Here is a 12,637-nt window from a genome sequence, read left to right on the forward strand (position 1 = left end):
ATTTGAAACATACTGAATTCCTGCATAGAGAGATTCATTCACTACATTCTGGCATATGTAAAAGATAGAACCCACAGTGGTCCATGGAAGCTATGTGATAGAAGAAAAATAAAAACAGGAAAATGCTCATTCTACAGTAAGTACCCCCCTCTTTTAAAAAAAGCACGACCCCATTTTTATAAAAATATGTACAAAGATTACTGGAAAGTTAGATATTATGAACTGTGGCAATCTCTGGAGGTGATTTGAATTCTGCTTTGTGCTTCTCTATACTTTCATATTTTCAACATAACAACACATTCCTTTTATAATACTAACCAGCAAGAATGCTGGAGTGGAAAGCACCAGCTTGAAGTATGACCAGTCAGCTAAGAGATATCTGAGTCAGGCTGGCTTCCCAGCCTGGTGCAATGAAAGTGAAGGTGACCTGAAACACAAGGGTTAACAAGATTCTGGCCACGGGTGGTAGCAGAAAGCAATTGCCTTGAGCCAGGCCTGCAAAGGTGTCAGGTGCTCAGAGGCATTTCGCTTTATTTTTGCTCTGGAGGTACTTTCAGGGGGGCTGGAGTCCAGAAACAGGAACTGGAAGTCTTTATATATTACCGGATGAAAAACAGATTAAGGCTGGGACGACTTGGTCAAACGGAGTGATGGTGTTTGGTGATAAGACCGTGACTACGGCATCCCCGGGGCCTGAACACTTCTGAGCAACTCATCAAACACCATGCCGTTGGGAATACAGTTTGACAACCACTTTTGTAACTAGTTGTTTTCTAAATTTTTAAATTATTGTGCCATGTGTTTCCCATCTATTCTCCCTAAATCTGTCTCATTTTTCACAATTATACTCACGGCCTCCTCTTGGTGTCTCTGAGTCCAGGGATCTTTTGGCAACTTACTTACTCACGCAATTGTCTACCTACTTGTCCAACTTACTAAACTTACTCATGTGATAAAGAGAAAACCTGGAAGCAATCCCAAAGTGTCCCCAGACCTGTCAAAATCTCACTGGGTCCAATGCTTGCAGTGGTACCATTCGTTATATTTATCACCATCAGCCTCTGGCCGCCGCCATCTTTAATGTCTGCTCGCCAGGTTTGCAGGCTTCGAGAACAAATATCTGCCTACTGAACATGCTGCATTTCCTTCCAAACCACCTGAATTGTCTTCCTGAACCTTGTGAACTTTCTAGAACAGATGAATTTAAGAAAGCTAAGATTTTGAGTGAAAATTATAACAGTTAGCATTTAGAAATATGTTTATGGCCACTGAAATAAAATGACACCACCGCTTAATTGCTACTGGGAGTTTCCTAAGTACTCTACAGATTGTATCCTGTAGTCCTGGCAAGGACTCTGTGAGGCAGGGGCTGTTGTGTTCTCTGTCTCACATGCAGAGACGTGGGGGTGTGGACAGGCAAGTAATTCACCAAAATTCACAGAGCTGGTGAATGGCTGGGCCAGGATCTGAACCCAGGTTGTGAGCCATTGAAATCATGCTCTTGAGCTTGAACTTCACATTGTGCTACCAAAAAAGACACCAGAAATGACACAAAAACAGTGCTAAAGAAGCAGTCTTGGCTATGGATGCTGCACCATTGACTTCCAGTTGTTAACCCTTGGTCACTCAAAGCATCAGGACTCCCATCCACATTTCAAACAATGTATTTGTGAGTTTCTTTGAGTTGTAGATAATATGCATGGTAACTGGGTTTTTTCTGTATTTATTCCTCTATTTAAATGCACATGTCTCTGAACTTGCACATTTCAAAAGTATAGAAGGCCCTCCTCCAAAGAAGCAGAGGGCACTTCGTATTGAGGGAAAACACCTTGGGCAGGTTCTTTTTAACCTCCTGGTTAAAAGGGAGGACTGGCCTACACTTCTCCCTTAGTGCCTGGGATTACATAATTTTCTGTTCAAGCACTTCATGGACGGTATCCGTCTAATCCTCCGAATGACTTCATAAGATTGTTATAGCCATTTTAGAGGTAAAGAATCTGAGTCACAGAGAGGTTAACCAACTTGACAGATCTAGTATGTGGTTCCTGAACAATGTGTGAAGCCATCGGCCTACCAGTTTCCTCCTGAAATATCACCATAGTGATGGGAAGCTGATTTTTAAAAGGCATATGCCCACAAGGTCAGAGAGAACCAGTGACAAGGCACAGAAGTAAGCTGTAATGGATAAGAGCAAACCAATGCAGCAAGCCCCCACAGGTTGGAATCTGAGTTAGCAGCACGAAAAGCCCATCAGAAGCAAATTCATTTTTGCAATTCCAGGAGTTCAGGATTTGGAGGAAATAAGCATTTACAAAACTGGGGACTGGAGGTGGGGGCTAAAATAATATATATTTTTTAAATGTTGTATGCTTTAAAAAAATGCCTTTAAAAGCTGTAAACCCTGCTTCTGCTCCCTTTACCATTTCGCCCAGCTTGTGCTCTCTGGCTCTCTCGATCTGTGAAATAAACAAATGAAATCTTTTTAAAAATGCCATATAATAGGTATTTAGACCACTAGTACCCTACTCTCACCTTGGGATGACTGGCAGCTGCCTCTTTGTAACCTTAGTGGAACACAGGAGGGAGTTGTCCTCTTTGTAAAGGAGAAATTCTAAGGCACTCTGCGCTGGGGTCTCCAGGCCCAGCTGCAGGCAGAGGATCTGCACTGGGAATGGTAAGGATGGGGAACTAGGGGAAAATCTCCAGGAAACAAGGTGATATTCTGAGACGGTGCAAAACATTAGCTCCCAGGATTATAAAGAATTCAACTCTCTACCACAACCATCTCCCTGTAGAAGATGAAAGAATTCCTCCCCCACAAAGCTGATCAACAATGAAAAAACCCTGCAGACACTGACACGTGGAAGTCATCCTCCAAAATCAGGTCAGGTCTTCCTTTAGGGAAGCCACCAGTAGTAGATAAATCCCATCCACACCGAGAGCACTTTAACAAAAAAAATGTATTTATTTATATTAGAGATAGAGAGAGAGAAAGTGCACGGATGGGTGGAGGGACAGAGGGAGAGGGAGAGGGAGAGAGAATCCCAAGCAGACTTCTTGCTAAGTGTGGAGCCTGACTCAGGGCTTGAGCTCATGACCCTGAGATCATGACCTGAGCCAAGATCAAGAGTTGGATGCTCAACTGACTGAGCCATTCTGGGGCCCCAACACACAGACATCATTCTGAGTGAGCTTTTTATCCTCCCTCATAAATGTGAGCAGAAAGTAAAGAATATCCAAATATTTTCAGAAAACCTCTAACCTGAAAGACATATTAAAAAAAAAAAAAGACAAAAACAGACAATAGCAAACATAAAACAAATGAACAAATTTGGAGTAAATATAACATATGTAGAGAATGGAAAATGTGAAAAAATGTATAAAATCCTCAGTGTGGGGGCGTCTGGGTGGCTTGGTTGTTGGTCTCCCTGCTCAGCGAGGACTTGGCTTGAGATTCTTTCCCTCTGCACCTCCCCCCTCACTCTCTCTCGTTCTCTAAAATAAATAAATAAATCTTTTTTTTTTTTTTTTTTTAATGAGTTGCTTTGGAGCATCTATCACATGGATGTTGGACCTCTAGGGCTTTTGATCCAATATTCTTGTTTTCTTGTCTTTTAGTTCTACTTTTGAAGACAAAAATCTATCTTCAACTTTATCTACCACCTGTTCTACTCAGTTTTTTACTGCTAATACTTGTCTTTATTTCCAGATAATTTTTTCATTATTTTTCTCTGATTTTTTTAATAAGCTCCCATTCCTGGGGCGCGTGGGTGGCTCAGTGGTTAAGCGACTGCCTTCGGCTCAGGTGGTGATCCCAGGGTCCTGGGATCGAGCCCCGCGTCGGGCTCCCTGCTCCGCGGGAAGCCTGCTTCTCCCTCTCCCGCTCCCCCTGCTTGTGTTCCCTCTCTCGCTGTCTCTCTCTCTCTGTCAAGTAAATAAAATCTTAAAAAAAAAAAAAATAAGCTCCCATTCCTATGTCACGGGTATCATCTTTTCCCTTATCATGCTGAGGATCTTTTTAAATTTGTTTATTTATTTAGAGAGAGTGTGTGCGTGAATGGGGGAGGCGCAGAGGGAGAGGGAGGGAGATAATCTCAAGGAGACTCTATGCCCAGCACAGAGCCTAACTCAGGGCTCGATCTCATGACCCTGAGATCATGACCTGAGCCAAAATCAAGAGTCAGATGCTAAATGGCCACCCAGGTGCCCCCAAAGCAACTCGTTTTTAAGAAATAATTTCTTAGGTTTAAAGACATGGGTCTCCAGTTTGAGTACTTTGCCTGAACACCCAGCAAAATGGGTGAAAATAAGTGTGCCAGGTAATGAGATGGTGACCTTTCAGAACTCTGGAGACAAAAAGGTTGTGAAAAGTCCCAGACACACACGTCCATGCCCTCAGTTACTCAAACGGTTTACTTTTACAGAATCAAGATCAATATGGGACCAGAGTCATCAACAAAGGCTGGACACCAGTGGAAACATGCCCTGGAAGGAGTAAGAAATGCCCTAGAAATCCTGAGGGAAAACATCTTCCAAGTTAGAATTTTGTACCTAGCCTGATGTCCAGCCAGTTGCTCGCATAGATCAAGGATACATCCAGGCATACAAATCTCAGAATTTTAACTTTCACATCTTCTCAGAGGGCTTCTGGAGAATGTGTCCCACCACATTTTGAGGACGTAAGCAATAAAGAGGAAGGCATAGGCTCTGTGAAATACATAGGGCTCCTACTTGGGAGAGGTGAGGAAAGTCCTCAACAGGATGGTGAAGGAAGGTTCAAGGACAGTAGCTTGTTGCACAGAGAAGGATCTCATATGCTTGGATGTGCTGAACTGGGACTTACCCTTATGTGCAAGATTTTGGGTCTGCCTTAATGAAGACAAAGAAGAATGAGAAGCTTCCCACTGTCCACTAAGAGAAAAGGAGAGGGAGAAATGCAGAGTAGGACCCAAAAGAGAGAGAGAGAAATTATCTACTCTAGGGAAAACACGAAGTTGTACCAGAAACGAAATGTAATCCTGCTCCATGGCTCAGCTGCGACTCCTGACACATTCATGGAACAATGAACAGACACAGAGATAACCAAACTTTTTGCCATGACGGTCCTGGGGTGCTGCTCTGTGAGTGTTTCCGGGGTGGAATATTAGAGATTAAAATCCTCATGCTCACAGTAGAATAACATCTAAAACAAAAATGTCCAAAACAGCAGTGTCTGCATTTAAAAAAACCCCAAACCCAGAAATATGATTGTAACAATACCAGAAAATATAAGTGATTACCTTTGTACTTTAACAATAGGGGTGGGTGCCTGTTTGACATGCAAAATATATGTGTATACACGTACGTACATGCACACAGACTCATACATAGATGCATATGTGTGTGTGTATATGAAGATAGACATACACATGCAACTTTGCTAAAAATAAATGAATGAACAAGCAAACACAAAGTGAAGCAAGTGGCCTGGGGCATCTGCCAGTAAAGGCCAAGGGGACTCTGACTGAAGCCGGCCTCTCTCTGTCTCCCTTGTCCTTGCGCTCAACACTTTTCCTATAGTCCCTTCCACATTTTCACCTCCCCGTTCGGTGGGCAGGAGTGCAGGGAGAGGGGGCAAGTATCAAGCCTCAAACTCATCTACCCTTTAATACCTAACTATCCTCCCAAAGTAGCAACTGTTAGTTCACATTTGCTGGAATAGAAATGATTGCAGATGCCAAACTATTCACAAAATCATGGCACTTTACATTAGGGAAGCCCGTGGTTGAGGTCCGCAGCTGATGTCCCCTCCACTGCAGATCCCCGAGTACAACATAAAACACACCCAGTGGACGTCACATTGTCCACCAGGCTCCCAGCTGGCTTCCTAATGAGTGGGTCCTGACTCTGTTTTCAGTGGGCCCCGGAGGCTGGACAACCACCCTCTGATGGCTAGAATGGCACCTGCATATTATAAATGCAGAACTCTGACCCCTTATCTGAAAGAAAACGGGGGTCCCCATGTGACTGTGCTTTGCCTCCCCGATCATGGAAATCCCTCAGGCTTATGATGAGCCATCTCAAAAGAGCAGTTAGATAAGGTTCCTCAAATTAAGAATTATCCTGTGGGCTCCTGCCCTTTCCTTGGTTTTGGTTAATAGGAGGTTTCTACCAAACTAACATGGAGGATTCTGCCATCAGTGTTTCAATCCTGCCGGTGTATTTGTGCAGGCGGGTGAACTGAATACTTCAGAGACCTTCAATATTTTCAGTTTGTTGTTCTCATTGTTATTCCAGGAGCAAGATGCAAAGGAGAGGCCATGAGAAGGATGGGGTGCGGGCAGAGGAGAAAGGAGGGGGCAGAGAGACAGGAGAATGAGTGTTCAAGGGAGACTCAGGAACCTGGAGGGAGAAGACAGCAATCGGGAGACAAGGTATGGAAGTAACAAGGTAACAAAAAACGGGGACACCTGGCGGGCTCAGTGGGTGGAGCATGTCACTCTTGATCTTGGCGTCATGAGTTTGAGCCCCATGTTGGGCATATAACTACTGGTAAAAGAAAGGAAGGAAGGAAGGAAGGAAGGAAGGAAGGAAGGAAGGAAGGAAGGAAGGAAGGAAGGAAGGAAGGAAGGAAGGAAGGAAGGAAGGAAGGAAGGGAGAAAAAAAAGAAACCAAAAAAGAAGACAAATAATTTCAACCTAAAGAAGTGACTGTAGCTTTCAGGTTTGTGAAATGCTGCTCTCTCTAGTAGAGAACCTAAAATTACTGAGGTCTATAGCCAACAGAGAGGCTGGCTTCCTGTGGATCTGTCTGCTTCGAGCACCATGTTTAGCTCTGTGCTGTAGTCAGTTCCCCAGCTCCTGGTTGCCACAGCAGAGCAGAAAGTCCTTCCTCTTCCTCTCTCATTGTCTCACACACTCATTCTTTTTCAGTACTGTCCTCTGCTACAGGTCATGTTCCCCACTGAGAAAATGTAGCCACACCACAGATGAACATCATGCTTAAAACATACTCTGGGGAAACATGCTGTATGCAGCTGCATGAGATCATATTTATCGGGGGTGAGGATAATGCCACTCTGACACGGAGGGCTGGGGAGCTCTCCAGACAACCTCAACATCATTGTCAACCTTTTTTTTTTTCTTGCTGTCCTCATTTTTATTGCCAGGAGAGTATAAACATTCTAGCCTATCTCTAGAGAATCGCACAGTACACGCTCACATTTCCAGGATTGGTTTTCTTCAATTGACATTGTACGTGCTGGCTTTATCCCACATCCAGCTCCCTGTTGACCCATTAACCTCCTTGCTGGTTGGCTTGTTTTCCTTCCTTTCACTACAGATAGGCAGGGCTGGTATGTACCTTGCCCCCACCCACCCCTGCCATGTGCTAATAACTTCTTTGCATCCCTTACGAATCATGGTGGATTTCCCTCCTCTTACGGTGTAGATTGTCACGTGGATCCCTGTTTTTCCCCGTGTATTTGTGACTTCCTACATTGCACCTTATTTTTTTTTTATTAATTTTTCATTACTATAAGTACTAGCAGAAGCATTAAGAGACCCTCACTACTCTATTCTCTATTGAAACCACCTATAGGGTCAGATTTGCTCTGGATTTCATTCCAAGTGTGATTGAAGCCCTCATACCCTTCTATTGCTAATGGCAGATCTGTAAAGAAGTTGACCTGGTCTTTTGGTTTTTATTTTATCCTGAGGAGAAGTCTGTAGTCATTCCAGTGGTCATTCCTGTATGCAATACGCCCTTGTATGACTATAATGGGCCCAGGTGTAGTTTCCTGTGTGTTAATCCTGCTTAAGGTCCAGGAGCTTTTCCAACCTGTGAACGTATGTCTTTCACTCACTTCAGGCAGTTTGTAGTCAGTCTTTCTTCAACTACATTTTCTGCTACAGACTCTTTCTCCCGTCTTCTCCTTCCCTTTCCTCCTCTCCTTCACGGGATTCCAATTACGTGTATTTCAGACATTTTGGTGTTGTTCTCACTGGTCCCAGTGGCTCTGCTGACTTCTTCAGGTCTCTTTTCTTCAGATTGGATGATTGCTGTGGTGGATCAGAGGGTATCGAAGACACTGACGCTTTCCTCTGTCATCTTCATTCTGCTGCTAAGCCCTTCTGGGGATTAAAAAGAAAAAAATTCAGGTGTTATGGTTTCAGTTCTCTAATTTCCAGTTGTTGTCTCTTATTGTCTCTTTTGCTCTGCTGAGATCCCATCTTTTTATTCATTGTAATCATGCTTTTCTTTTTGTCTTTGGGCAGAGTTTTAAAACCCCTAAAACTCTTCATTGGCTTATTTCACATCTGATTCATCTTGGGATTGGTTTCTGTTGCCTTTCCTTCTGAGAATAATTATGTTTTTCTTCTGCATCAGTGAGGTAAATTTGGATTTTATCTTAGAACTTGTGATTGATACATTGTAGAAATCCTGATTTCTGTTAAGTTCTTCTGGAAATATAATTACTCTCTTTTAAGCAGGCAGATCATTGGCTGAAACTATAATTGTTTTTCCTTGAGGCGGTGGCAGGCCAAATTTCAGTTTAATTATTTTATGTTACTTGGGCTACTTGGTATTTACCCCATGCACATTACATAGATGGTCGCCCAGGGATTTGGGCAGTTTATACATAGAACATAGGACTCTTTTTCTGATTTTTTTCCTTTCTGACATTTTCTTCATTTCTTCATCAGCTATAATGTTCCCAAACCATGTCCATTTATATTAGTATTATTATTTGGTCTAGCAAGATTATGACTTTTCCTTTGGAGTCTTAGAAACTTCCTGGCACAGACCTGGGCCCACCTTTAGGCTAAACGTCCTAAAACAGAAAATTCACACTTTTCCTTTACCTTTTTCCAAGTGTCAACTCCTCTCTAACTTCAGCCTGCTTTTATTTATTATCTGGTGCTTCATGTTTGTTATCTTTTCTATTTTTTTCTAGGACTATATCGTTGCTATCATCAGAAGGTATTTTTTTTTTTTTTTGATAGGAGCCAGTTGGCCATACCAGAATGAGGACTGTCCTCTGCATATCATGTTTTATTATCTATAAACAATATACAGTATGGCTTTGCTTATTTTGTTGTTGAATGATAGGATATTCCACACTTGCTTCTGCAACGTGCTCTTGTTTACTCATTATAGTTTCCACTTCACACTTGCCAGCACACACAACTCTGTTTCATTCAGTTTAATTACTATATGGTATTTTATTGTCCAGATAGACCAGAATTTATTTATACTGTCCTGTTGAGGGCTATTTGGATTCTTTTTTGTCATTGTTGTTTTTGCTAAAATGACATTCTTCTTCATACTGCCTTGAGCATATAGGCCAAAGTTATTTGGGGAAAAATACTGGAAGTGAACTTACAAAGTAAAAGGCATATACGTATTCAACTTTGTTAGATCACTGCAAATTGGCTCCAAAATGCTCAGACTGACTTATTCTCCTATCAATATTCTTTCTCCGCATTCTTTCAGGCATGCTACCGTACTTTTTTGAATTTTTGCCAAATTCATGGATGTTAAATAGTACATTATTATTTTATTTATTATTTATGCTACTTGCATCTTTTTTATGTGTCTTGGCTCTCTGGATTTCCTCTTTTGTTAGGTAACTGTTAATATCATTTGTTCAATTCTTTATTGGGTTGCTTGTCTATTTGATATAATTTGTATATAATATATAGCTATTTACATATTTTTCATACTAGTTCTTTTACACATGCATACCTCTGAAACATTTTTAAAGCCTGTTTGTGATTTAGTTTTTAATGTTTTTTGATCTTTGTCTTTTGATGAACAAAAGATTGAAAATTTAACATAGTGGGGGGGATGGGCAAAATGGGTGACAGTGATGGGGAGTGAGAGATGCAGACTTCCAAGTAGGGAATGAATAAGTCACAGGAATAAGAGGCATAGTGCAGCAAATACAGTCAATTACACTAACAGACACTGTAATGGTGCTGTATGATGACAACTGGAAGTTCCCCTGTGGTGAGCACAGCATAATGTACAGAGAAGTTGAATCACTATGTTGTGCACCTGAAATGAATATAACAATTGTGTGTCAACCATACTCGAATGAAAATACTAAGAAGAAGTATTCAACCAGTCTTTAAAATATCAGTCATACTGGGCACCTGGGTGGCTCAGTCTGTTAAGCGTCTGCCTTCGGCTCAGGTCATGGTCCCGGGGTCCTGGGATCGAGCCCCACATCAGGCTCCCTGCTCAGCGGGGAGTCTGCTTCTCCCACTGCCCCTCCTCCCTCTTGCACTCTCCAATCTCTCTCTCTCTCTCTCTCTCCTTCAAATAAATAGATAAAATCTTTTAAAAAATATTGGTCATACCTCAATAAAGCAGTATAAAAAGTTAAAAAAGTAAAATTCAACATAGTCATATTTACCAATATTTTCTTCATCGTTTGTGCTTTTTGTGTCTTTTTAAAGCAATCTTTCTCTGCTTGAAATCATAACGATATTTTTTTCTCCTTACACTGTAAAGGCTTTGTTATCATGTGCAGGACTTTATTCTTTATGGAATTGCTTTTCTCTACGTTGTGAGTTACCGTATATTTTTTTCTTATTTGGATAGTCAATTTCTAGCATTATTTTTGAATAATTCATCCTTATCGTATTTACTTGTAACGCTGCCTTTACCATATATCGGTATATTATATCTATGGTGCTTCCATTTGGGTTTCTTTTTTCCTATTGATTTATGTTCATACTTTTTTTTTTTACTTTAATGATAAAACAATATAAAGAAAGTCTATTTCCTTATGCTTTTCCTTCAAAATTGTCTTAGCGAATCCTGGCTCTCCGCTCAATATAAATTTTGGCTTGCCAAGTTCCACAAATTAGCTGATTGCATTTTGACTATAATTGCAATTAATCTGTAAATAAATTGGGGGTAAGAATTGATATATTCATTGTATTCAGTGTTCCCTTTCATTACATCTGTCTGTATCTCCATCTCCATCTTTGTCCTCCATCTGTCCCTGCGTCTGTATCCATATCCATGTGCATCCGCATTTGTTTCTACCTCTCTTTTATGTCTCTCTCTCTCTGTGTGTCTACTTCTAGAACTGTAACAATAGTTATCAAGATATACTACGTTTTCACAGGTTTTTATTTTTTTATTCAGAAACTATTTGCAGCTTATCTCATTGGATTTCTAAATATCTTTATAAAAATTTATTCTAGGGGCACCTGGATGGCTCAGTCACTTAAATATCTGATCCTTGATTTTGGCTCAGGTCGTGATCTCAGGATTGTGAGATCAAGCCCCGTGTCGGACTCTGCACTAGGCATGGAGCTTGCCTAAGATTCTCTGTCTCCCTCTCCTTCTGCTCCCCCTGCCCCACACTGTCTCTCAAAAAAGAAAAAAAAAATATTCTATAAGCCTTATGCTTCCTGTTGCTATTGTGAATAGAACCATATTTTAAAATTTTATTACATTTTAATTTTTGCTTGCTATACAGGAATACTGCTGATGTTTGCATGCCTATTTTATACCTGTTAAAGAAAAAACTATTCCACGATACTTGTAAATGCAAGGCAAGGCAGACTTTATTTAAAGGGGCACTATCATGATGGGTGTAGAAACCAGTATAAGGCAATCTGCGGTAGGCGAGAGAAACTGAACTTAACTCCAAGTGCAGTGTGGGCACGTGGGGATTTGTAGCCAAAGAGCCGAGGGTGGGGGTCGGTGGATGGAAAACATAAGAGGAAACACCAGGGTGGGGGGGATTCTGGCTAAACTAACCTAGTAAGATCCTTATTGAAGACAGGCCAGGATGGTCAGACTTCCCCTGGGGGAGGGTGGAGGGTGAGGAATCCCATCAGATGAGGATGGTGATCAGGTACAGAAAGTGGGGGATGCTGCTTAAACTGACTTACCAAGATTCTTAGTACACCTGGATAGTGCAGAGAGCAACATGGATGTGAACCAAGTTGAAAAGTTGGGGCATCTGGGCGCCTGGGTGGCTCAGATGGTTAAGCGTCTGCCTTCGGCTCAGGTCATGATCCCGGGGTCCTGGGATCGAGTCCCGCATCGGACTCCCTGCTCCTTGGGAGCCTGCTTCTCCCTCTGCCTCTCTCTCTCTCTCTCTCTCTCTCTGTCTCTCATGAATAAATAAATAAAATCTTAAAAAAAAGAAAAGTTCGGGGATCTCATGAAGAGTTTGGTCAAGGAGAGAATCTGTTACATCCAGGTCTCCTGCTATTTTATTTTAAAGCAGTTTTTAATAAATTCCTTGTTGACTCTGTTGGAGATGACATGTTTGCAAATAAGGATATTGCTTGCAAATAAAGATAGTTTGATTGATTTCTCATTCTTATTCTTCTTATGTTCAAAAGAAATTTTTCTCATTGCCTTGGCCTGGATCTTCAATACAGTGTTGACCAGAAGTGTTGAGAATTTACATTTTTTTCTTGTTTTGCCTCTAAATAGAATGCATCTAATATTTTATTATTAGTTAGGGTATTTGTTCTAGGTTTCTGTGAACTTTATTTGCCATGCTAAGGAAATCTCTTTTATTTCCAGCTTGCTTGTTAAGTGCATTCTTAATTACAAATATACATTAAATTTCACCTATTTTTTTGCATCATTTGAAATGATCATAGATTTTTCTTCTCTAACC

Source organism: Zalophus californianus, chromosome 12, assembly GCF_009762305.2.
Source record: "Zalophus californianus isolate mZalCal1 chromosome 12, mZalCal1.pri.v2, whole genome shotgun sequence".
Taxonomy (NCBI): domain Eukaryota; kingdom Metazoa; phylum Chordata; class Mammalia; order Carnivora; family Otariidae; genus Zalophus; species Zalophus californianus.